The sequence below is a fragment of the Mustela erminea genome, chromosome 13 (assembly GCF_009829155.1).
Source record: "Mustela erminea isolate mMusErm1 chromosome 13, mMusErm1.Pri, whole genome shotgun sequence".
NCBI classification, from domain to species: Eukaryota; Metazoa; Chordata; class Mammalia; order Carnivora; family Mustelidae; genus Mustela; species Mustela erminea.
In genome coordinates, this window is record NC_045626.1 from 66,516,589 (window position 1) to 66,541,416 (window position 24,828).

The 24,828-nt window shown below is 42.8% G+C and overlaps 2 protein-coding genes across 5 annotated transcripts in view; both read right to left on the reverse strand.

Annotated features, from left to right (window-relative positions):
- The window catches only part of LOC116571641 (immunoglobulin lambda-1 light chain-like), a 1,068,967-nt gene that overhangs the window by 933,634 nt on the left and 110,505 nt on the right, over positions 1 to 24,828 (reverse strand). The gene's annotated exons all lie outside the window — the stretch shown is intronic.
- LOC116571638 (immunoglobulin lambda-1 light chain-like) overlaps positions 1 to 24,828 on the reverse strand; it is a 1,139,351-nt gene that overhangs the window by 904,788 nt on the left and 209,735 nt on the right. The window lies entirely within an intron of this gene.

A 24,828-nucleotide genomic window follows, 5' to 3' on the forward strand; every position in this document is an offset into this window, starting at 1 on the left:
GAGGGTTCCCCTTTCTCCGCATCCTCGCCAGCATCTGTCATTTCCTGACTTGTTGATTTTAGCCATTCTGACTGGTGTGAGGTGATATCTCATTGTGGTTTTGATTTGTATTTCCCTGATGCCGAGTGATATGGAGCACTTTTCATGTGTCTGTTGGCCATCTGGATGTCTTCTTTGCAGAAATGTCTGTTCATGTCCTCTGCCCATTTCTTGATTGGATTATTTGTTCTTTGGGTGTTGAGTTTGCTAAGTTCTTTATAGATTCTGGACACTAGTCCTTTATCTGATATGTCATTTGCAAATATCTTCTCCCATTCTGTCAGTTGTCTTTTGATTTTGTTAACTGTTTCCTTTGCTGTGCAAAGCTTTTGATCTTGATGAAATCCCAATAGTTCATTTTTGCCCTTGCTTCCCTTGCCTTTTGCGTTGTTCCTAGGAAGATGTTGCTGCGGTTGAGGTCAAAGAGGTTGCTGCCCGTGTTCTCCTCAAGGATTTTGATGGATTCCTTTCGCACATTGAGGTCCTTCATCCATTTTGAGTCTATTTTTGTGTGTGGTGTAAGGAAATGGTCCAATTTCATTTTTCTGCATGTGGCTGTCCAATTTTCCCAGCACCATTTATTGAAGAGGCTGTCTTTTTGCCATTGGACATTCTTTCCTGCTTTGTCGAAGATTAGTTGACCATAGAGTTGAGGGTCTATTTCTGGGCTCTCTATTCTGTTCCATTGATCTATGTGTCTGTTTTTGTGCCAGTACCATGCTGTCTTGATGACGACAGCTTTGTAATAGAGCTTGAAGTCCGGAATTGTGATGCCACCAACGTTGGCTTTATTTTTCAATATCCCTTTGGCTATTTGAGGTTTTTTCTGGTTCCATATAAATTTTAGCATTATTTGTTCCATTTCTTTGAAAAAGATGGATGGTACTTTGATAGGAATTGCATTAAATGTGTAGATTGCTTTAGGTAGCATAGACATTTTCACAATATTTATTCTTCCAATCCAGGAGCATGGAACATTTTTCCATTTCTTTGTGTCTTCCTCAATTTCTTTCATGAGTACTTTATAGTTTTCTGAGTATAGATTCTGTGTCTCTTTGGTTAGGTTTATTCCTAGGTATCTTATGGTTTTGGGTGCAATTGTAAATGGGATTGACTCCTTAATTTCTCTTTCTTCTGTCTTGCTGTTGGTGTAGAGAAATGCAACTGATTTCTGTGCATTGATTTTATATCCTGACACTTTACTGAATTCCTGTATAAGTTCTAGCAGTTTTGGAGTGGAGTCTTTTGGGTTTTCCACATATAGTATCATATCATCTGCGAAGAGTGATAATTTGACTTCTTCTTTGCCGATTTGGATGCCTTTAATGTCCTTTTGTTGTCTGATTGCTGAGGCTAGGACCTCTAGTACTATGTTGAATAGCAGTGGTGATAATGGACATCCCTGCCGTGTTCCTGACCTTAGCGGAAAAGCTTTCAGTTTTTCTCCATTGAGAATGATATTTTGCGGTGGGTTTTTCATAGAGGGCTTTGATGATATTGAGGTATGTGCCCTCTATCCCTACACTTTGAAGAGTTTTGATCAGGAAGGGATGCTTTACTTTGTCAAATGCTTTTTCAGCATCTATTGAGAGTATCATATGGTTCTTGTTCTTTCTTTATTGATGTGTTGTATCACATTGACTGATTTGCGGATGTTGAACCAACCTTGCAGCCCTGGAATAAATCCCACTTGGTCGTGGTGAATAATCTTTTTAATGTACTGTTGAATCCTATTGGCTAGTATTTTGTTGAGTATTTTCGCATCTGTGTTCATCAAGGATATCGGTCTATAGCTCTCTTTTTTGGTGGGATCCTTGTCTGGTTTTAGGATCAAGGTGATGCTGGCCTCATAAAATGAGTCTGGAAGTTTTCCTTCCATTTCTATTTTTTGGAACAGTTTCAGGAGAATAGGAATTAGTTCTTCTTTAAATGTTTGGTAGAATTCCCCCAGGAAGCCGTCTGGCCCTGGGCTTTTGTTTGTTTGGAGATTTTTAATGACTGTTTCAATCTCCTTACTGGTTATGGGTCTGTTCAGGCTTTCTATTTCTTCCTGGTTCAGTTGTGGTAGTATATTAGTTTGATTTTTAAGGTTATGCTTTGAGTGGGTGGATATGGTTTCCATTTATTATTCTTTCTAAAACTGTAAATATTTTACATACTCTTGATTAGATATGACAAGCTTCATAATGAAAGAATTTGGAAAACAAATTCAAATATACCTGAGCACTTTTCCTTTCCTTTACATAGAGCAGAATGTGAACAAACACAGAAAAGGAAGTCGCCATGAGCCACTGGAGGAAAAGGAGAAAGGACTGACCTCTTGCCACTAGTTTTGATGAGGCTGAAGTCTATGACCTCCCTCCTGCTCCCCCACCATGTTCAGGGAAAATCCAGAACACAGGTAAAAAGGAAGGAAAGGTGAGTCTGAAGGTGGAATGGTTTGGAGGCACAAAGACAAGATAAGAATATGCCAGGCTGCCTCCTGAGTAATTTCCTGGAAATGTGTCTGGACTGTGTAATAATAAAGACAATCTAAGAATCAGGGTGAGGGGAATGAGACTGTCTCTGATCACAAAGAAAGGAAGGCCATCTTCTCATTTCCTTCAAGTATTTACCTTGAAAACATGACTTGTAAGTTCTTTCTCTGCCTCCCTTAAATTATACATACATCTGTTTCGTAGGTAAATAAGACTCTTGCCAGGTTTACAAGCAAGGAATCTTTTTTCTCAAGAACCTGAGACTTGGTGCTTTGAAATGAAAACATCAAGAAATAAAGTGTCCCTATTTACACTTTTTTTGGGGGGAAGAAGGGCACAGGCTCAACTTCACTAAGAGTTTGGCTCCAGGTTGTAAACCTACTGTTGTGCCCGAGATTTTGCATCTGAGACCACCAAGGAGCCACACTGATGCAATCACACAAGGGTTTATTCGACAAGCTTAAGCTTGGGCCCAAGTATACTGGACACAGTGGAGCAGGGACTTGGACCCCGAGCTTAGTTAAGGCAGGGGTATTTATGGGTTCCTGTTACTAAAGCAGGGTGGGGGGTTCTGGGACCAAAGTGGGTGGGGCTTCCTGTTTACTAAAGCAGGGTGGGGATCTCTGGAACTAAAGCAAAGTGGGGGTCCTTAGAACTAAAGTAAAGTAGAGTAAAGTTCAGCCCTTGGGCACAGGGGTCTGAGATGGCTGCCAGAGCTAAGATGACTATACTTATGTTAAGGCTAAACCTGAGGTGGGATGGCCTTAATTTTTCTCAGCCTCCACACTACTTCCACTTATTCTGCTCCCATCACTGAAGATTTAAAAGGCATTTCTTTCTAGGAACACATCTTACAAAGAAGCTGACTCTATCCCTAGAAAATTCAACAAGGGAATGTCTTCTCTTGCATGTCGCTGGTGGAGTTTAGAGAGGCTTAAAGAAATGAATTCTCAAGGCCACATTGCAGGAAGCCCTCCTCTGCACAGGACGTGAAGCATCTTCAGAGCAAGGAAGGAGCATGTGCACACAGGGAAGGAAGGTTTTGGTCTCATTTCTTCTCATGAACTTGGATCACTGTGATAAGTGCCATTGACAGTATAGGTATATGAGCAAAAGTAATAATCAGCCTCATCCTCAGCCTGGAGGCCAGAGATAAGCCAGAGAATGGATCAGGGATCACTGAGGACTGAGAGTTTGCATATAAATCAGGAATTTGGGAGAAGTGCCTGGGTGATGATGGTACCAGGCAACATCACTATAATGTCCAATGTCACTGCGACTTGCAACACAGGAGATAGTGACTGTCTGTCCCAGAGCTCTGGATACTGAGAGAGGCTGAGTTGGCAGCAATGGGGCCCAGGAACCTGAAAAAGCAAAGAACACGTTCTGGTGAGTTCAGTGCTAGGATCCTAGGTGATCCTTCAGAGGAGACAAAGGATCCATCCAGGTGTCTCCCAGGTCCCTTTTATGAAGTCATCACCTGTACTCTGAGTGAGGAAGACCAGAACGCAGGCCATGGTGAAGATGCCCCAAGAACACTGGCTTCTAAGACCCCAACCCTGAGTCTGACTCCCCCTGACCTCTCTTATCCCCCTGCCCTGCATCTGAAGAGGAAGAGGTCTCCATGCAAATGTGCTTCTTGCACCTTCCTCTCCTCACACTCTTTGACCAGGTCCTGCACACTAGAAGTTTCTATATCCCTTGATAGAATAGCTAAGGAAATTAAATCTTGATGACATGTATTTCCTCAGGGAGTCCCTATTATTTATTTATGAGTGACTTGCATAGGGGATCGGGTAATGTTCCTCTACTGATGAGTGCTTTGTCCTTCAGTGTCTCTGTTATGACATAACTGTGTCTCTGTGGCCATCCTAGGCCTAGGTTATCCATTGCCCCTGCAAGTGCCATCTGTGGGCACTTGAAGGAAACAAGAAGCACTGGCGAGGAGCAACAGCCCTGCCCCTGTGTCTGCTCTGCCTCCTTTTGTGCCTGTGATCCTTAAATAAATAGCTCCCTTTTCTCCTACTGATTCTCAACCTGAGAAGTGAAGACTATACCTCATGCTGCCCAGAGTAGGTTGTTAGGGTACAGAGTCGACCACCCCTCAATTAGACAGAGAACACTCTTGATAATGCAAGTTACACAGCGAGGCTTATTTCCAGCGAGCTGGGGTCCAAGTATCCGCCCAGCGCAGCGGGTTTCAACAAGGACCCTGAGCATTCAAAACCAAGGGTTTATATAGCATTTTCAACGCACTTTTTCATAGCTACTATATCTCTTGCACCCCACTTTGACAGTTTAACTTTGTTTAACTTTTTGCCACCCCGGTGTCACCCTGGAGCCATCCTGGTGGTTAAGTGAGAAGAAATTTAACTTTATTTAGAAGAAATTTAACTTTATTTACATTTCCTTCTGCCTCAGCCTCCTTCAGTTTTATGGTTTGACTCTCGGCCTTGAGGAACTGAGCCATTTGTCTCTGGAAATTGGGCCATTGAAGAGATAGCCCTTTTTGTTGTAAATCACCAGGACATTTGCAAACCAAGGGAGATTCCTGTCTCGCAGGATTGTGATCTCTGCAAGTTAACTATTTGTTTTTCTTTAACATTTGGTCCCTGTGGCACCACCACCTAACTGCCCTGGTGGTATATGATTTAGTTGTTTTTCCAGGTTTTAGCTACTTTCTCTTATCACAAGTTATGTGCGCAGTGTGGGCTGGTTAGGGACACTCAGTAAAATGGCTTCCCGGTCTTTAGGATGGCCGTTCTTATACTAACCCACTCTTACATAGGTATTCTATGGAGGGATGAATCCAAGAAGGCTAATGCAAGTTAGATGATGTTCATGTCTTTGTGCACAAGATTGGTATTTTTTTACAAATATCATATTGTTCAAAATTTTGTTCCATTTTATCCTAGAGTTCTTTTCTCAGTCACACATGTATTTTTTTCAGTTTTCATGGGCTTTTTCTCTTGTACCCATACCCATAGGCCAAAATTAAGCCAGCTACCCCAATCCAGAACACTGAAGGAATAGAACCCTTGTGAAAAGATGTCTTCCTCCTTCCTTCCTCCCTCCAAAAGTTTCTGATGAATATCCACCATTCACATTGAAATGAATGGAACTGGAGGGGATTAGGCTGAGTGAAATAAGTCAAGCAGAGAAAGACAATTATCACATGGTTTCACACATATATGGAACATAAGGAATAGCAGAGAGGACCATGGGGGAATGGAGGGAAAACTGCATGGGGAGAAATCAGAGAGGGAGATGAACTATGAAAGACTATGGACTCTGGGAACCAAACTGATAGTTACAGAGGTGAGGACGGTGGGGGAGATGGGCTAGTCAGGTGATGGGTACTGAGGAGGGCACATGTTGTGATGAGCACCGGGTGTTATATGCAAATAATGAATCATTGAACACTACATCCAAAACTATGCGAAAAAAAAAAAAGCTTTTTAAATTATTCCATTCTCTTTTTTCTCTTTTTTTATACTCCCTATGGCTCAAACTGACTTAAATTTCCAAATTAAAAGTAACATTACTCTGTTTGGGTTTCATTTAGATCTCAGTATGCAGACACCAACTTTTCTCCCACTGAATGCCATCAGAAGCCTAGAGAGTCTGCAGATAGTAGCTATTTGAGTCCCTAGGAAACTGAACCACAGAGGGCAGACTGGGGAAGATGCTGGCCTTTGAAGTAACATCAAACCCATGGTGAGTTTCCTATCTTCCATTCAGTGTTCCACGGCCTGGACCTAACATGACAGATTTGAGGCTTTGTTTCCCAGTAGAAGGTTCTCAGAGGGAAGCAACTCTTGGATGTTCCTCAGACCAGGGGAAACTACAGTCATGACCTTCCCTAAATGCGGGTCCTCATTACCCCATGATGGCCTTGCATGGGGTAATCCAAGCAACAGGAAAAACAGTTCAGTGGAGGCAGGAAATCTCTCCTGTGTTTCTCTACTCCAGTTTCCTTGCCCTCCCAGGTCAATATCAGGTCCTGTAGGCCCTCCAAATCCATCCTGTGCTCCTTCCCCTTTTTCTGAGCCCCCTCCAAAATGGGATGTGTTTCCTGTCCACCAGGTGCCTAGACGCTCCCCTGCAGATCATACCACCTGTACCAAAAAGTTCTCTTTACTGTCAGTGACCCTAATGTAGCTCTGGGGTCAGAGCTGAGGATACTGCAAAGTAAAATCTCTTGAGCAGGGTGGTTGTATAAGAAAAATGGGATGAAGGAAGACCAACTGGCACCTTAAATATTAAAACAAAAGATATTGCACAAAGGAGGAGGAACTCAGTAGGATCGAGAACAACCTGATGGAAAGCAGGAGGTGAACTCCAAGGTTGTAGGCTCTCAGGGAAGGGGACGGGGGTCAGGATTGTCTTCAGGGCACTATGTCAGGGGAGCTCTAATCAAGATAATCTGTCACAAGGAATATGGCATGTTCTTTGTCCTATCCCCTGTATAATGAGACTTCCTTACCTCAGAGTATGTACCTTCTTGAGGGAAAGTCTCTTTCATCCCCAGAGATGCTTGACCTAGTGTGGTTTTAAAGAACTAGATGGGTGTTGTGAAAAGACTAATTAAGGTTAATGGGTCCCTAGTGAAATAGAAATGTTCCCTCAGGAGGTAGACTAATATATCTATATGTGAATGATCCGATGAAAATTTTTGGTTTCATTGTTACCTCATGCCAGATATCTCCAAATCTCCAACAGCACAGGAGAGGAGACATCTGGGCTAAGGTTGGGAGAAATTAACAATTGACCTCCGGCATAGAGGGAAGAGAAGAACAAGTATGTTCAGGGGGAAGTGACAGTGTTAGATTTGTGACCATTGTTTGCATGTTTTAAATATCTATGCTCTGCATTACTTTTATGTAATTTTAGATAATAATGTTTATAATTTGAGATGATACAAAAAAAAGTAATAAGCCAATGCCTTCTGTGAAATTTGTCAGGCAGGGCATGTGTGCCTGCGTTAGGCACCAGAAGTGTGACTTCTGAATCTCCTGGGGTCCATCTTAGGGGACCATGAAGAGGTCCACTAGGAACACAGTAGATGTCCAGGTATTTCCTGAAAAGGGCAAATATCTGATCTTTATAAAGATCCACCTCGATCTCTGTTCCATGTTCTATTAGTACCAGGAGTAAACTCGGTGTCCTCATTCCATGTTAGAGGTTCTGAAATGCCAATTGAATATTACCCCCACCTTAAAAGACCACCAGAGACGTGAGTCAAAGCCAATCAGCAAGGGTCGTTTATTGCAGGTTCGAACCTGGACCTCTGCAGCGCTCGTTGCCGATAACGCCGAGAGGTCCAGAGCTGGGTTGGTATAGGATTTTTATAGACAGATACAAACAAGTTTGGGTTAGGGCTGAGCTGATTGATTGATAGTTTGAACAGGCATACTTGGCGTCAGTGGATTGGGTCAGGGGACCCCGCGTGAAAGCAGACAAAGCAATCTTACAGAAGCAGAACTGGCCGGTTAGCCCACGCATGCGGAAAAAAAAGCACTACCAGGATTTTGGAGGCCTGGTTACTTATCAAGTAAAGACAATTGGGAGTCTTCTGGTGGAATGTTACATTCCTGCTATCAAGCATCCTTGTTAATGAGATTTAGGTTTAGAAGAAATTTAATTATTTACTTTTCCTTCTACCTCCGCCTCCTTCGGTGTTTTATGGAGGGGAGGGTGACATTAGAGCTATTGATAAGGTAACTTCTTTGTTGTAAATCTCAAGGACATTTGCAAACCAAGGGAGACTCCTGTCTTGCAGGATTGTGATCTCAGCAAGTTAACTATTTATCATTTTATGGCAGTCAGGGGTGCCTGAGGAATGCTATACATATGGAGGGGAGCGGGTGAAGGGGGGGGTGCAAGGCGCCAGCTTTTGCTTTGTCCTCAGCCAGCCTCCTGCTCCTTCAGTTCACCAAATTTCACTTAAAGTGCAAACTGAGGGTTGCTGTAATACACTTTATGTTAATTAATTCAATTTAAATTAAAAAAAAAATACCCTGGGTATTTGTGCCCACACATTCAGACAAGAAATAGCTGAAAGAAACACAGATGCCACCAATGGGGAGGCAAAAGAGCTAATTAGTATATACATAATGAATATATATAATGAATAACCAATTAAACCAATGAAAGTCAATTAAAAATATGCAATAATCAATTCCTACTTACTTACCTTTCATTCCATGCTGAAGCAGCTGCCTCTTGTCTAAACATATATATTTTTTTTTAAATAAAATACCTATATGAAATTCTGGGATAAACTGTGACACTGAAACCAGAAATTCTGTAGGAAACCATATGGAAAATTGGGAGATACTGATTGTGGGGTTGCATTGACAATAAATGCTGTGGGGTGGTTTCACAATGATGGCATGAAAACATTCAAATATTTTCTATTAAAAACTATCTGTCATCTTTTACAAAATTAGATGGAAACGTGCTTTTTTTTAATTTAAAAAAATAGAGAAGGAAAAGTTTCATTATTCAATAAATGCATGCGAATATTCCTACACATTAGTCACCAAAAACAAACAAACAAAAAACAGTTGATAGGACAATGGGATTTCCAGAAATATCCTATTTGCAATTATCTTGTTTACTCAACATGTAGCAACTAGTTTTCTATACACTGCATAAATCACAAAAATTGTAACTTCTACCTGAAAAGGAACTTGCAGCACCTCAGAAGCAGAAACATAGAAGGGACATTGATGGCTCCCTGCCCTCATAAACATGTAGGATATTCACTTTAAAAATTTGACCGTGTTACCGTACAGTAAGGAAGCACATCTTACATCAGACCAAAAGGAAAGTCCAAAACTTTGTTCCCCTGTTTCTATTTACTGTCTCATCAAGGACTGACACCATGTAGGCACCATAGTCTCTAGTCTGCCTTATAGGGTTGTGACTCAGGTCATTCTACTGAGTCTCCAAGAAAAGGCATCCACACCCATTGGTGCTCCAAACAGTGGCATAGGGGCCATCTTCCAACATTAGAAAATTACAGCACAAAGATATTTACTGTATTTGGACACAAAAGAAGATAAGTAGAACAAGAATTATGGGGGGAAAAATCACATGCATCAACATTATGACAAAGATTGAGCTATTTGATACAGCGGCCAATATTCTGGTTCACACAGGAATGAGGACACACATGGGACATGAGTTGCCAGGCTAAAACTGGTGAAATGAAAGTGATGCCTTATCAAGTCTTCTTTTTTTATTTTAGGTTTTATTTATTTATTTGACAGAGATCACAAGTAGGCAGAGAGGCAGGCAGAGAGAAATGAAGGGAAGCAGCCTTCCTGCTGAGCAGAGAACCTAATGCGGGGCTTGATGCCAGGACCTTGGGATTATGAACTGAGCTGAAGGCAGAGGCTTTAACCCACTGAGCCACCCAGGCACCCCCCCCATCAAGTCTTCTTGAACTAAAGCCCCATTTCATTTTTAAAATATTTTATTTATTTATTTGAGAGTTAGAGAACATGAGAGAGAAGGGGGGGTGGTATAGAGGGAGAAGCAGACACCCTGCTGAACAGGGAACCTGATGGAGGACTTGGTCTCAGAATCCAGGATCATAACATGAGCTGAAGGCAGGTACTTAACTCACTGAGCTCCCCAGGTGCCCCAAGCCCCATTTTAACCAGAAGTCCAATAAATTCTTGCACAGATATTTAATGTTATGTGTACTTACACATTCACTATAACTGGAGATCTAGCTAACAATTGAAGGGGTCCATGGAAGATATTAGATATCCTTGAGAATTCCAGAGGAGATGGTGTATCTCTTTTGCAAAAGAGGAATCATTTTGAAAATAACGAGGGGACAGACCATGTGCTGGATGTCTTGTAGGACTGGGGTTCAGGCATCTAAGGGGAGGTAATTCAAAATTTGACCAGGTTCCTGGTGTGTCATTCAAACTCTCCCTGGTCAAATGCCTTGGATATGGGCTCAATGATGAGGAACATTAGACAGAAAAATAACATCTTTTGTTGATCATTCCTTTGGAAATATCCTCTGATGTTTTCTCAGATGATTTTGCTTCAATACCTGAATAACCCAGCATGGCGTGTCATCCTGATTACAGAATGGTGGAGAGAAGAATAAGTCAATGACAATTGAGGTGTCCTGAATCTATGCTGACCTGAATTGGTGTAGAAGATCTAGCCATATAAAGTGAGGATTTTCCTGAGAGCTATGAACATTGCACTGAGTAAGCATCTCCTTCTGCTTCTGTTTATCTGTTGAGGAGTTGGAAAGGGCCATATCATTTTGGACCATATCATACAGGAAAGGAGGAAGCTGTGGCTCCCCCAGACAATTCAGCAGAGTGTGTCTCTTGATCAGAGGCTTAGACATTCTTCATCCTGCCCCTTAATGCATATCGTGAAGATCTCCCCTCAGAGCTGTGTGTCTCCCTGAAGCAAAGTTTCTTTATCCACAAAGGGATTCTTGACCTAGTATGCTTTCTAAAGAGATGGATTTGGGGAAGAGTCTCAAATAAGGGCTCGTTGATCTTTGTCAGGATGGAAGTGGAAATGTCCATGAGAAAACAGGCTTATTTCTGTAGAGTGTGAATATTCTGATGAAAGTATTTTAGTGTCCTTATTCATGCCTTGTGATAGACATTTAAAGAGCACAAGAGAAGTGATGCCATGGTGAAAGATGGGAGGAAATAATTGGTGGACATGGTGTTAGTGGGAAAAAATCTGTAGTAGAGGAAGTGATAGCTTTTTTATCTGAAATGATTGTTCATCTATGTTTTGAAGACATATTATATTATTTCAGAATTAATCTGAATAATGTTGTCTGTTACTGAGATAATAGTGGAGTGGTAATCTGTTATTGACCTTCACATAAGTCCATCAATTGTTCTGAGGTTCAGTGAGTAGTCTTATAGATGTGATCTTGTAGATTGGAGCCTCCTGAGGTCACTATAGAGAGGTTGCCTGAGTATGGTCCACATGTTTAGGTTCTTTCTGCATGGTACTTTCAGGAGCAGCTTTTTCTTCTGTTCTGTGCTAATAGTACAAAGAGCAAACTCAGGTCCCCAGGGTTCAGGGAACACTACTTTTTTTTAAGCCTTCTGGATTCTTGTGACCACACAATAAGCCATAATACTCAAAAAAGAAGTAAGATTGCCTTAATGGGAGCAAAATGGCCATTTGCATATAATGTGATTAATAACCAAAACACTAAAGCCAGTAAACTAAAAATACTTGAAAATCAATCACTAACTCCTTATCATTCAGGTTGAGTGAAACAAGATGGCTCCATAACTATAGAAGTGAGAAAAAAAAAGAAATATAAAATTTCCAGAACATATGCAATGGAAAATGAATGGCACTTAACTCAAAAATTCTATGGACATGTGAATATATCTGCCCTGAGGTGCCGATTCCCTGATTGCATTGACCAGAAAAACACTGGTGGATGTTTTGATCATTAGGACACCTGAAATATTTCATGCTACCTCTATCAAAAGTAATAATTCTCTCATCTTTTCATAAAAACATTGAAATGTATATAGTTTCATTACTTGAGACAATCCAAGAGGCTTTTCCTACATCTTGAGACACATATACACAGACACAAAGGGCTTTGTAGCTCTGGAAATGTCATATTGGAAGCAATCCTATTCACTCACAATTTAGCTTCTGTATTTCTTTCTTTCTTTTTTTAGATTATTTATTTATTTATTTATCTGAGAGAGACAGAATGAGAGAGAGAGAGAGTGCACGCATGAGAGAGGGGAGGGGCAGAGGATAAGAGGATTCCCTGCTGAGCAGGGATCCAGATGCAAGTCTCCATCTCAAGACTCCAGTATCATGACCTAAGCCAAATACAATCACTTAACCAACTGAGACACCCAGGTGCCCTAGCTTCTATATTTCTTAGTATTGTTTCCTATCATAAAGATAATAACTACTTTCTCAAAAAGAATTGTCATCTCACACTTAAAAGGAGACATATAGTAAAGACAATGAGGTCATCTGCCTTCACATGCATTAGTAGATACTTTATAAAGAATTGTATTGATGCTATTAAAGTCAGGAATCAAGTCTCATAGGAGACGCTTTAGAAAATAACAGGACAGTGGCCCCTTCACAACCTACAGAATTTCTCCATGAGAGCACATACCCTCTGGACAGTACAGCCTCTGATCATGCTTACACAAACACAAAACTGTGATTCAGGATGTTATTCTTTCTCTCTATTAGCCCACATCACACTGCAATGCATTTTGACCCAGCTGCTACAAGTCAAGATGAGCTGCTCTTCCAGTCCACATGCCTAAAGCCTGAAGGTACTGACTTTATCAGGGAAACAAAAAATATATGGAAAAAAAGATTTGGAAAATAATTTATAGAAGATGTTATGGGGGAGACTAAGTTCTATGCTAAACGGAACATCCATCCCAATTTGCCCACAAATGTGGTCATTGCCAGGTCATGCTATTTCCAGTGTTAAACATAGAAAGTTCTATTTAATTGGGAAGAGTCTTGGTTCTTCCCCAAGTTCTGGGGACTAATCCTAGGTTCATTCAATGTGCAAAGAATTCTTCACCATTATTTATGTACATGTGTTGTGAGCGATTTTTCATTATTGGAATTTAAGCCAGAAATTGGGCTTATTCACCATGGAAATCAGATATGTGGGGGATCCCTTGGAGTGTGGACATGCCCACCATATAGTTCTTCCTTGTGTAACAGAGAACCCATTTTAGAAGGAGCCCAGCCTATTGGACAGACAGTCCACATGCAGAGTTGCTTCCAGGACAGGAGTTCATTGATTTCACAGGAGGGAAAATTCTATCACAGACTCTCAAATCATATTCTCCCCTATTCAGGTTCCACAGAATTGGGGTCAAAGATGAAGGGACATTGAAAAAAAAAAAAACACAATTTCCCCTTATCCTCATACCCTCAACTATGTCTTCAGATCTTTTCTCATGTACTATTGATTCAGTCACTGATATGCAGAAGAATTGCTGACTAATGAGGGTCATGTTGACTAAGACAAGGTGAAAATGACTGAAAGGTGTCTTATATTAAACTTCTTCAATGTCATTTATCCATACAATGGTATATGTTTGGGCAATAAAAGTAAGAAAATACTAATATATGTGATGACATAGATGAACCTTGAAAATATTCCAAGTGAAAGAAGTCATTCCCAAAAGATCCCATATTGTGCAACTCCAAGTACACAAAATGTCCAGACAAGGCAAAGCTGCAGGACAGAAAGTAGATCGGTGATTGATATGGGCTGGGAGAATTGGTAGAAAATGGGAGATGAATGCCAATAGGTATAAGGTTTCTTTTGAGGATGATAGCAATGTGATGGTGGTGATGTTTTCACAAGTTAAAGAATGTACTACAAAAGCCATTGGTTTAAATGGGAGAGTTGTATGATATGTAAATAAAACTCAATAAAACTATTACCCCCCCACCAAAAAAGTGAGTTGAATAAGACACCATCAATTCTGGAAAATTGATTCACTTGTGAATCCATGTGTGAAATGCAGCCATTGAAATAAGGATTTCCTGCAAATTGGAGGAGGCGTACAGCACAGGGGTCTCTTGATCCCCAGTTCCTACCACTGCAGAGTTGGGAAAGAATGAGTTTCTAGGACCATGTCATGAAGCAAATAGAATCTATTATTTTTCCAGACCTTTGGCTGAGTGTGTTTCATTTATTTTATCTTGAGAAGGAAGAGGAACAGAGATATCTGAATTCTCAACACCATGCCTCATGAAGCCCCTGCTATACAGGGTTGAGAAGTATCTTCAGAGCTAGGAGAGGCTGTGAGCACAGGGCAGGTTTTGATTTTACTTCCCCATGAGCTTTGGCCACTAGTGTACATGTTACTGGTTATATATGAACAACAGTAATAGTCAGTCTAATCTTCAGCCTGGAGCCCAGAGATGGTCAGGAAGGCTGTGTTGCCATTCCTGGAGCCGAGAAGCGATCAGGGATCCCTGACAGCCGAGAATTTACACTATAAGTCAGGAGTTTGGGGGATGTGCCTGGGATCTGTTGGAATCAGGAGACATAATTTTAACCCCCAATGTTACGCTGCTTCCAGCACAAGAGATGGTGATGGTCTGTCCCAGAACCCTGAACACTGAAGGAGGCTGAGTCAGGCAGACTGGGCCCAGGAACCCGGAAAGAAAGAACAGACTCTGGTGAGTTTAGTCCTGGGGCCCAGATAAGCCTGAGGGGCAGACAAATGATCATCCCAGATGTCCCCATGGTCCCTTCCTTGAAGGTGTCACCTGTGTCCTGAGTGAGGAGGGCGAGTCAGTCCAGAGTCCAGACCATGATGAAGATGTCCCAAGAACACTGCCACCTGAGACCCCAACCCTGGGCCTGACTCGCCTAGATCTCTCTTGTCCTCTCCTCCTGCCTCAGAAGAAGATGTGCTTCCTGTCCTGCCTCTCTTCATCCCCTCTGGCATGACCTTCTATTCTAGATACTTAAGTATCCCTGGGCAGCCGAGGTTAGTCAACACTTAAAACTCTTGAACATGTTGTCATTCAAGTCATACTGACAGTGCCCTGGAAATAGATGCAAGCCACAGATATCCTTACACTTTCTATGGTGAGAATCCAGTGGTTCCTGAGTGAGAAATCACAGGACTTCTCCTCCACAATATGTGGCACAAAGATGGAAACAGGGTAACAGGCTGACTAACAGAGATCCAATCCCCATTTCTCAGGCCAAAATCAAAGCTGGAGCCATGATTCTGCCTCAACTCTTCTTCTGCCTTCAGGATAGTTTGTCACGCATCACTCCATCCTCCGTCTCTGTGGTGGTTTGAGATGGAGTCCTGTGGCTGCGCCCTGGGTTATTCTTTAGCCCTCTGAGAAGATGATTTGGGAGTGGGGCACACTTTGGTACTTCAGAGGGCCTCAGTGAGAAGCAACTCTTAACATTTCATGTGCACAGCTTATACCTTAGAAAATCTCTTCTCTAAATCCAGGCCTTTGATGCCCCTGGTGGCCTCAGAAGGTGCATCCCAGGCAGGCACTGAGGAAGGAGGCTGAATAGGAGCTGGAAATTCCTCCTCCGCTTCCACTCCAGTCTTCCCCTCCTTCCCTTTCCAGCTCAGTACCAGGTCTTCTGATGTCTTCTATTCCCTGGAAGTTCATTTCCTTTTGTCCTTTCCTTCCTCAAGAATGGAATGAGCCACCTACCACACCAGGTGGACCAGTGTCAAGCACTCACCTCACAATTATTCAGCATATCCCACCAAAGCCTTGGCTTGAGGGCATTGCTTGTCAGGCGTCTCTGGGTTCAGAGCTGAGGAAACATTAGATGTTAAATAAGCCAACCCCAGTAGGAAGGCTGGGTGAGAAAAATAAGAACAGATGAAGGTAGATTGGTTTCTCAAATTTGTAGAAGAAAAAAAAAAAAAAAAGATAATACCTGAGGGAAGAGGAAGCTCTGTAGCATTGAGAACCACCTGGCGGAAAGCAGGAGGTGAATTCTAGTGTTTGAGGAAGTGGGAGAAGGGGATGGTGTCAGGTTTGGTCTGAGCACCCAGCTCCAGGGACCTCTCCTCAGAACACATTTTGGTGTCACAGGGAACATGGGACTTTCTTTCTAATGTCCTCTTTGTACATATTGATCAAGCCCCACTTCCAAGCTACACATCTTCCTGAGGCAAGGTTTCTTCCACAGACAGAAAATGGTTTAGTTGTGCTTTCTAGAAAGGAATCTGTCTGAAGTAGAAACCTTAAGCAGGGCTGACTGTAAAACTCATGTATAAATTATGGAAAATCTTCAAATCGATTCTCTTTTCACTTAGGAAAACTATTCACCTTCTTTACCAGGCTTTCAGTCATGATGTAATCTATGAATCTCCCTCCTTTGAATTCCCAGTGGACTATTCCCCAACCCACTCGATTTCATGCTATTCCTTCATTAGCCATATTTGCCCTACCTCAGTGCCTTTGCACAGGCTACTCCTCTGCCTGACAGGCCCATATACTCATACCTCACATGTCTGGATCTTTCTGAGGATACAGAAATGTGCCCCAATAGTTCAGTCAGTAATTGTGTTTTCAGAATGAATAAAAAGAGAGTTCAGGTAGGGAAGCTGAGCTAAGGAATTTGCCTAATGAGTCTCCATGCTGTATTCAGGCATGTTAGAAAAAAATATCCTAGTTGGGTTTGAAACTATACATAAAAATGTAGTTTTGTCATATGTCACCCTGCCAAACACCGCACTCAGTGCTCTGCTTTTTCTCTCTTCATCTCTCTCTGCAGTCACCCATGACTTAGAGGAGGGAAGGGGCAGAGGTCCTGTTCTTTCCCACTTTACTTCTTTATAGAGAACATAATTCTGGCTTCAGAGCAGGCTGAGGGTTTATTCATCCATGCTCTGAATGATGAGGGTGAGCAGAGGTTCCCAGCAGAACTGAGGAAAGCTCCAGTAGCCCCTTTTCCAGAAACCAAAGCCTGGCAGGAATGTGGCATTCCCTCTCCACCTTTCCTTAGGGTGGATGTTCACACATCTCTCTGTCCCTAGTCTCTGCAATGGCTTGAGATTTGGTCTGGCACTAAGTCCTAGGGGTGTTTAGTGTCCTTTGTGGAGAAGGGACAGAGTGGGGACAAGGAACTTAAAAGTTTTTCCCCCTTAGGAATGACCGGGAAGATAGAAGCGCTTGGAACCTTCCATGGACCTGAAGAAAACGCAACAGAACCTTGGGGGTGGAGGGGGAGGTTGCTGAAGCTCCCAAATCTAGGCTCTTGCTGCCCCCTGGTGGCTTAGCCTGGACAGCACAACAGCAAGGATGAGGAGAGTGGGGAATCTTCCCTTCCATCCTTCGTCCCTCTCCTCAAACGGAATTTGCTCTCCACCCTCCACTTCTGATATTCCATGTAATCCACTCCATGCTCCATGGATCAGTTCCTGAAGCTCCGCCTAGAGTGGAATCTGTCACCTATCACACTCCCCCATCCAGGACCAGCAGTTTACCCAGGGGGACTTGTCAATGGAACACTGTCTGGGAAGCTCAGTTCAGAGCAAGGGGAATGTTGGATAAAAAATTGAAGATAGTCCTGGTATTAGATATGCAGGTAATAAATAGGACAAAGAGAAACCATTTGGGAATTTTTAAATGTCTGACATTAAATTCAGGAGGAGGGAAACTGAGAAGGTTCTAGGAACCCTAGAAAAGATTTTGTCTTCTCAGCAGGTGAGAGGAAGCTGGACAGAGCTCAAAGGAGCCTCTGCCTGAGGGTCCAACTCCAAGGACCCCTTATCAGAAGGGAGCTCTGTCTGGACAATCTCTGGTTGTCCCTGGTTCTACCAGGTTCTGGTTGTCCCATGAAGAGATACGTGACTTTTTTTTTTTTTTTTAATGCACAAAGTTGTATGTGGGGAGTCAAGAGCTGAATGGTGGCCCCAAAGATACTAAGTTTTTATCATTTTACAAGTCCTGTAATTGTTATCACATTTGGAGAGAGGTCCTATGAAAATATGATTAAATTAAGGATCTTCAGATGGGAATATTTCCTACATTATTTGGGTGGGCCATAAATCACATCACAAATGTTTCTATGAGAGAGACAAAGGGACGTTAAACACACACACACACACAAAAGGCCAAATGAAGGAGGAAGCAGATATTGGAGGAATGGAGGCACAAGTTAAGGAATAGTGACAGGCAGCAACAACTGGAAAAGACAAGTAATGGACCCACTCTTAGAGCATCTGGAGGGAGTGGGGCCTCCACTGACAGCTTGCTGCAGGACCAGTGTTGGTGATTTCAGACTTCTGGCCGCCAGAACTGTGAGGGACTAACTTTCTCTTGACGATTGCTGTCCAGTCTGTGATTCATCAGTCATCACAGGAAACTCGTACAGAAAGTCAATACTCTCCTCCAGAATTATGACATTGCAGATCCAGCTTTCTAGGGAACTTATTATTGGGGTTGGCTCTCGGGCTCCTGGCCCCATCCCTACTTGTTCTGATCACACGGTGAGCCATACTTTTCTTGGGGGCCCATCTGTCTTATCCTGAGGGGCTCTGTACTCTTGACCATTTTTAACACCCCCCACGGTCAGGTGCTCTTGCTGGTACCTCTCCCTTTGCCACTCACTTGACATCTATGGTTAAGCTACACCAACATGCTTCTATCCCTTCTGGGTCCTACCATTCCCTATTGCTATCCCTGGGGCTCTTCCTTCCCTGTCCCCCACATCTGGCCCTGACCTAGAGAACAGCCACCTACTGAACTTCTTGAAGATGCTGATGCTTCGCTGGCAGTACATTCCTCATTGCTCAAGTAAACGCTGTGTCTGCCAGGCCCTCCTAAGGATCACCTCTCCTGGGGAGCTGTACAGCCATACCTGATAGAACCACTCCTGCTAGATGCTTCTGAAGCCACCATTTTCTCAGTCTTTCTAAGGGTTGTCATCCTGGCAGAGAGCTTGCAAACTATCTCAACCTCCTTGCCAGTTGAGAATACTTCTAGTAGGTAAAATTCCCTCATTTAATCTGAGCTTTTGCTTCTTGATCTTGCGCTCTCAAAATCCAGCCCATGCATGCTTTTCCAGTTCCCATGATATGTGTTGTCTAGTTCTGCAGCTCCCAATCCCCCCTAGCAGGCCCTGCACACTCCTGTCCTGGTTTTGTGGTGACACAATCCTACTTATTGGCCCACAAGCCTACATGGCAGGAACGGATTAATTCCAGGGTGCTGGTGGTGGTAAGTATTAATTCACAGAACACAAGCTTCTGCCCAATCTTCAAGCAAAGTTCGGAAGTAAGGATGGGCCCTAATTGTTAAGAGGGAGCTGTTTCTGTCAGCTTGGATATATCAGGGGTATTATTAATTTAAGACTTCCGGGTGCTTGGGTCTACATAGTCCCTTCTTATAACTCAGGACCTGAAGTTATCCATTCAGGGTCCTGACTGAAGCATAGCAAATCTGACCAGTAGAGAGGTCACTGTTTTCTGGAGGTCTGATATTCTTAGGACTAAGTTCTGGGCCTCAACTTTCCCTGATTTCTGTCTGTGCAGATAAGAGTCGTTTTCAACCAACAAGGAGGATTTCTGGCTTTCACTCTTAGCTTGTCCTTGGTGATTTTTACCCCCAGCCTTTTAACTTTTGCAAACTATCAGTCACAGTTAGCAACACTCACTGCAGTGAAAGAAGTAGGATTGTCCGTACTTTCCTTAAAAGTATTCTTCTCTTTCTCTTTTTCAAATGCCTGACACATGACCCTGCTTTTGCATTTCCTCCTACAGGTAAATCATCCCTGTTCACCTCCAATAAAAATTTGAACTGCATTGCTCTGTGTGCTCCCATCCCAACCCTAATTGGGGTCTTCATTGCTCCAGAATACTACTTCCATGTCTCCTTTTCCAGACAGTCCTGCACCTAGAATAACCCAGGCCTGTCCGAGTTTTAGGCCTGATTGCCCCCTGATCAGTCCTGAGATACCCATCAGTCTCAGGCAAACCAGGCTAGTTGGTCACCCTCCTGAGCCTACCTATTGTAGGCTGTCTCTCCCTGGACACTGATGGTGAGGTATAAGGGAGCACATAAAGGTATTGGGGAGGGCTGCTGGCATCTGCCCCATGCAAGGGAAGAGAATGAACAGGATCAGGGAATGAGACCCAGTGGTGTAACACTTTAGCCTCTCCCTGGGGCACTCACCAAGTCATAGAGAGATGTGCAGAAGATGAAAGGAAAACAGTGTCTAAGAAGAATAAGGGGAAGAAAGCAGGAGTCAGCAGGAACAGCCTACAGTCGGCAGTGCAGATGTGTTCTCTGAGAAGGGAGAAGGGACTCGAAGGAGGATTGGAGAGATGGAGCCTCTGAACTCAGAGCAGTAGTGAGAAAATCTTAGCCTTCCCCATGGGGAGCTCCAGAGCAGAGGTAAGCATAGAGGAATCCCAGCTTTGGGATGAGTTGGGGCTGTGGTGCAGTCTTAGTCAACTCCAGGGAAAGGGGGTGGTGCTGGAATGGGGACAGTCCTTCAGTGCTCCCATATCGCAGCAGGACAACCTGGACTATCTATTGGTGCATCCACCAGTCACTGCATACAGGCTGCCCTGGGAATGGGCATGAATTTGAGAGGGCAAATCCCTCATGGGAAGTCAGTTTCAGGAGAGCTCTGGCAGGTGAGGACTGTCTGTATCTCCAGCGTCAGGGGTGACATGACTTTCACAGGATCTGGGACACTCATCATAGCGTCCACTTCATTAGTCCATCAGCAAATGGTGACTTCCACTTCTCTCAGGCAGTAGGTTCATAGGAGCTTATGAAGGCTCTATGAAGGCTCAGAACCTTTATAGAGAGGCTAGGAATGGGAAATGCTCTGGAGCAGGAAAGACACAAAACATTTCTAAGACTCTTTGGATCCCCTGCTCCTGCCTTCCATGCATAGGATGACATCAATTTTCTGGGCCTTGTCACCCAACAGTGATGAGCTTGTTTTCACAGAAACCTGTGACCCACAGAGGACTCCTCATGTCCCTCATTATGAGTGGGAAGAAAAACTCAGAGAGAAATCCAGCCACAGAGGCATAAATGTCTCTGTACATAGGGGAGCAGGGAGGAGAGTAGGGAAGAATCTCATGAGCTCAGAGCAGAGTTTGCACTCACCTCCCTGGTAGGCTTGGAGCACTGTGCTAAGTATGAGTGCTCAAATATGACACATATTCACCTACCAGGGACTAAAGGAAATTTCATGTATGGCTCCATTTCCTGGTCACTAACATGAATTCTGTCCTAGAAAATTCATGTCAACATGTTTTAATCCTTCAGCTATGTTGTGCTTGCAAAGAAGGCAGAGGTATACTGAATGAAGTTTCAGATCAGAGCAGGTAGAGAGAGACAGTGCAGAAAGCACATTGATGTAGAGGTCATTCCCTCCTTTGAGGCTGAAGGAGGGATAGAGGAATAAGGGACCAGGTCCAGCACAGCAGTCTCAGAAGGCAGTGCTGCTGAGGTGTCTCCAACATGGATGGGACTCTGGTCCTTCTCATTGTCTTCCCTCAGGACAAATGTGAGGACTCCAGGGAAGGATCTATGGGGACATGTGGGTTGATCCACTGTCTCTAGTCAGACTCACCTGAGGCCCCAGCAATGACCTGATAAGAGTGTGTCATTCTTTTTTTCAGGTTTTAGGACCCAGTCTCCCATGACAACTTTCCCTCAGTGTCTGGATCTCTGGAGCCGACAATTACCATCTCTTGTGCTGAAAACTGTAATGACATAGGGAGGTATAATTATATCTCCTGGCACCAAAAGCATTCTAACATGCCCCACCCCAAAAGCTCCGACTTGTGATTTCAATACTCACTTATCAGGGATCTCTCATCACTTCTGTGGCTCCAAGTCTGGCAACACAGCTTCCCTGACCATCTCTGGGGTCTAGGCTGAGGATGAGGCTGAGTATTAATGTTTATCATAGGCTGATAGTGGCACTCTCCACAGTGGTTTATGTTCCTGTGGAACTGAGAACAAAGCCAGTCTGTGCTCCCAGGGTCTCCCCTTGTCCTAAGGATATGTCCCAAACACATTGCAGCAGGGGCTTCATGGAGCAAGCTCTTGAGAATTCAGTTCTCTCTCTAATTCCTCCCTTGATCATCATAAGATGCAGAGGCCACCGTCCTGTGGTGTTTTCCTTTGACATAATGCTGACTTCATCTTTGGCTTTGTGCTCTGGTCTCAGAATTGGACTTTTTCCATCTTTTCATGTCAGCAACAAACAAATGAGGAAACTTGCCTCACCCAGCCCGGGCTTTTCTAGGAGAGCAACTTCTCTTCCAGAAAAGAATAGATGGCTGATTTATTTGTCCACCTCTCCTCTGGTAAGTCAAAGCATCTGTTTTCCCTGATGTGCAACCAATTCCTAGGTGGAGTTCCAGTTGTGATGGATATCAATTATATAATTAAAAACTAATTACTGTAATAAATATTAAATAGGACCATGCATTGCTTGAACAACTGAATGAAGCTGGGCTTTGGCATCAGAAGACCCAGGAGAAGCTCATCTCTAGTCATGCTGCCAGATGTTTCCCAATTGAACACTGGAAATGCTATGTACTCACAATGTCCTCATTCCAGGGGGGGAATCAGGAAAGATGGTCACTGTAATGGTTAAGTTTTGTTTTGTTTGTTTTTGTTTTTGTTTTTTTAATTTCAAAAATAATTTATTTACTTATAGGAATCAATAAAATATGAAGAGTGAAAAAATATATTTTATTTAAAATTTAATAATGATGCTATTTTATGTCTTTATGAGTTTTTTAAAGCAAAACATCCATGACCTACATTCTCCTATTGATAAAAATTACCTCATTTATCATCTTCATAAAAATAAACTTCCGAGATTTCTACTGTATTTAAACTTACTACAGATTTCCATTCAGCAGAAAAGGACTGTATTTACAAGGACAGTAGTAGAATATTTACAAGAAGACTTTCCACTGTAGCTTTTTTTCTATGCTGCCCCTTTAACACAGAGAATCGAGGAGACGAGACACCGAGAACACAGAGTGATGCATTGTGCTAAGTATGAGTGCTCAAATATGACACATATTCATAACCTACCTCAGGCTGGAACCCAAAGATAGGAAGGAGGGTTGCTGGACCTGGAGCCAGAGATATGATCTTGGATGCCAGAAGTCCTAAGAATCAAAGGCATCAGTCAGGAGTTTAGAGGCAGTGCCCAGGCCTCATTGGTGCCAGGAAACCTCATGATATCCCCAGTGTCATTGCTGCATCCAGAGCTTCTATCCCAGAACCCTGCATGCAGAGGGGCAGACTGAGCCCCAAGCTTGAAAATGAGAACAAAATAAGTTGCTACGTTTAGGACCAAGGCCCTAGGTAAGCCAGAATAAAAGAAGGGGTCACCTATGAATCAAGAATGGAGTATTTCATCCAGAAGCTGCCACCTGAGCCCACAGCTGGGTAGGACAACTCTGGGTCTCCCACCAAGCTATCCTCTTTTGGAGTGGGGACAGTGGGTGGGGTGGGTGTCATGCCTAGCTTTGACCATTTTCACTGCCCTATCAGGATCCAGACCCTGAGTCTGGGGTCCTCCACAGTGTCCTGCTTCCTATGGTCCTGGACAGGAGGGTGTGGCTGAAAGATGTGTTTCAAAATAGATCCAAGATAGAGTCCCCAGGGAGAAAGTCTTTGGGCAGAGATTACTCAAGGAGGAAGAGCTACAACCTCAGGACTCCAAATGTAAGTCCAAGTTCATTCAAGAGTTCTACAACAGTCTGTAACATTTGTGGTATAGATGCATATTGTAAAGCATTCCTTCATCCCTTAGTGTCACTGGAATCTCAAGAGCAATTAAACACACCAGTGAGCCTAATCCTCCTCCTTCTTGGAGACTGGGCAGAATCCAAAGACCTCTGCTCAGGACAGACCTTAGTGAGCCCCTGGATGGTGGTGAGAGACCTTGGTGCCCAAATAAGGGCTCCTTGTTGTGTCTCTGTGTGGCAAGTAAACACACTATTTACCATGGCTTCTCCCAGGCCAAAATCTTATCGACACTACCACCATCTCCCACACCCTTAGAAATGGGTTGTATCTGACTCATCCCTGTCTTATCTGCTGTGATGTTCATAATAGATGTTCAGGGGCTCAATATCCAATATGGTAGCCACTAGCTGCACGTGGTTATTAAGCACTTGAAGTAGGTCTAGTGAACCTGATGAATCAAATTTTTAATTTAATTCAATTTAAATTTAAAATATGATCATTTGGTTATTAATTGGTGCAACTTGAGTATGTGAATGAATCTGCTTTTTCAAAAAAATTTCATGAACTCTAAATATCAAAAAAATTTCATGAACTCTAAATACAGATGAAGCATTACTGATAAAAAGTTAGCATCTGAATTGCAATATACTCTGAAAGATTTAAAAGATCTTGTACCAAAAAAATGAAGGTAAAATATCTCATTAATGATCTATAGAATATTGACTATGTATTGAAATATTTTAAATGCATGACAACCCAATATGTGTTCTAGTTAATAAAAAATATATTATTAAAATTAAAAAAAATTCTTGCAGAGTCTTCCTCTTTTAGAGACCATATTCCAGATATATCATTATGCATCCCACAGAGTGTTTGCCAGCTTAAATTAGGCATAAATCATTAATATCCAGATTTTTAATACTCTGTTCATGATTCTCTGCCCAACACCCCCACAATATTACAAAGTCCATTGAAAAAATTGGTAACTAGTTATTGAATGAACAGAAGAAAATGAATAAATATATGTATTATTTTATGTGAA